Consider the following 2,668-nt stretch of genomic DNA (forward strand, 5'->3'; position numbering starts at 1 on the left):
ACGAGACGCGGCCGCCGCCCGGCCCTGCCCGAGGGGAACGGGAACAGCCACAGGAACGGGAACTGCGCCGCCGCCGCCGGGAGCGGCGCGCCCAGGCCCGCGCCCGCCCGCGCAGCGCCCTCTGCCGCGCCGGAGCCGCGGCCGGGCCGCGCCGCAGTGCCGGGGGCGGGAGCGCCCGCCCGTCCTGCCCCGCCCCGGCCCGGGCCGCGCCGCTGGGCGCCCCGAGACCGGCGTGCGGAGTGTGGCCCGGGGGTTCCGCCTTGCCCCAGCCCCTCCTGGGGTGAATCGCGGTGCGCTGTGTCGCTGCGCAGCCAGGTCTTGCTTCGGGCTCCCAGTGGGAGCTGCCTCTGCCGGGACGGCCGGGTCTCCAGCGGAGAGGCAACGAGGATGGTTGAGGGATTGGAGCATTGCTCTTAGGAGGAAAGGCTGAGGGAGTTGGACTTGTTTAGCCTCAAGAAGAGACGACTGAGAGGGTGTATATAAATATCTAGGGAGCGGGTGCCAAGCAGATCAGGCTCTTCTTCGTGGTGCCGAGAAATAGGACAAGAGGCAACGGAGGAAGCTGATGCACAGAAAGTTCCATCCGAACATGAGGAAGAACTTTTTCACTGTGCAGTGACCGTGCACTGGAACAGGTTGCCCAGAGACGTGTCGGGTCTCCCTCACTGGAGTTATTCAGGAGCCTTGTGGACACAACCCTGTGCAATGTGCTCTGGGATGACCCTGCTTGGGCAGGGAGGTTGAACCACATGACTCACTGTGGTCCCTACCTACATGACCTGTTCTGCGATTCTTGATTTTGCGATTTTCTAATTTTGTCCCGCTTAAATTTACCCTCAGCTAGTCAAGCAGACCCCAGCCCTGGGCAGACGCCCTGTATGTGGTAGCACACATGCGTTTGGGGTCGTCCAGGGATGGATTTCACTGTCAAATCTCTGAACATGGTACGTGCTCACTCCTGGGCACCGACCTTTTCATAACAACCTTCTGTGCCAGCTCAGTTGTTCAAATTCCAAGCAAATAAAAATATGGCTGTAGAGGATAAATAGTGTGAGGGAATAATAAATCATGTGAGGGAAAAATGATTGGGATGAGTGTTGCTCATTGTAGTTTTTAAGGAAATTTCTATCTCTCCAAGCTCTGAGGACCTAGAGTTCAGAGAATGCCGATTTTTCAGATGCAACTGGCGGCAAAGGGTGCAGAATCGCAGAATGGCCTTGGTTAGAAGGGACCTTTAAGATAATCTAATTCCAACCACACTGCTATGGGCAGGGACACCTTTCACTAGACCAGGTTGCTCAGAGCTCCGTCTAACTTGGCTTTGAGCACTTGCAGGGATAAGGCATCCACAGCTTCTCTTCCAGAGGTAGGAGGGATTCATGGTTTTAAGAGAATCTGAAATCTACATGTAGGATAAAGTATTTTGAACATGAGAGGCACAGATAGCCAAAGCTGGTGGAGATGTGAGAACATTTGGTCCCATTTTCTATATTCTCACTACCATTTGTAAGCTAAGGAAATTTATCAAGGGAATGTGAAATTGGGGATTACATTTAGGAAACCATTGCCATACAGGAATGACTTTCTCAATAGCTGATTTTCTTGAGCAAATGAGACTATTTGACAGTGATGCTGTTTCCAAGAACAACAAACAAAAATAGAAAAAAACCCCAAACAAGCAAATAACACCCCCCCCAAATAAAATGAGAACTAGAATCAATTTAACATTTTTCTTAATTGCCACTAGTTTACATCACAAGAAAAACTGGTAGTTTCAAATAGGTAGAATGGTCTAAACCTTAAAACAAATAAACAAAAAACTTAATGTAACAAACACTTCTTGTACATTACCCTCACCCTACCCTCTCATTACTGATTATATATATAATATATAATGTTATAATTAGGTATTTAAAGGGGCAATTCACCACTAAGAGTGAAATAATCTAGCAAGTAAAGCATCATAACAACATTGTCTTTTTGGTTTGAGTTGGGTTTTTTTATCCCTTAGGTCCGTCCTCTAGAATTATAATGTTCTCCCAAACCTGTAACTCTGACAGATCCTCAAGACTGCTCTGCTCTTCCTAAAGGGTGCAGGTGTGTTGTAGACTGTTCCTGCCCATTCGTTGTTGGTTGTTAGAGTAGCCTCAGTTCCTCATGTTATTTTGTGTTCTACCAACTCACTTTCAAACAAGGTCATTCAAGTGGATCTATGCTGACCACTCTGTTCCTGTACCTGCACACAGACACTCAGCAACATCAATATTTTCAGTCCTTCATTAAATGAACTGAACTGTGAATACCAGTCTTCAATTGCATAGCCTCAAGTGGTTTGTATCATTTGTTCAGCAGAAGAGCTTTTTCCTGATTAGTCCACAGCTGCAGAGAACCTGCAGACATGAATTGAATTCCTTTGTGCCTCCAGTCTGTTGCCAGCCATTGCCACTCTTCTTTTATATCTCTTTGGATATTTGGTGGGGTCATTTCACCAGGCATACATGGATTTTTCATGTTAGCTAGTTCCTGGCATCCAGACCTTTCCTTCAGCATCTGTTTTCAGCTTTTCTATACTGACGTGCACAGTCAACTACTGAGTATCATAAAGTCACAGAATTGTTGAACCACGGAATGTCTTGATTTGGAAGGGACCCATAAGGATCATGAAGTT

This window comes from Corvus hawaiiensis, chromosome 30, assembly GCF_020740725.1.
Source record: "Corvus hawaiiensis isolate bCorHaw1 chromosome 30, bCorHaw1.pri.cur, whole genome shotgun sequence".
Taxonomy (NCBI): Eukaryota; Metazoa; Chordata; class Aves; order Passeriformes; family Corvidae; genus Corvus; species Corvus hawaiiensis.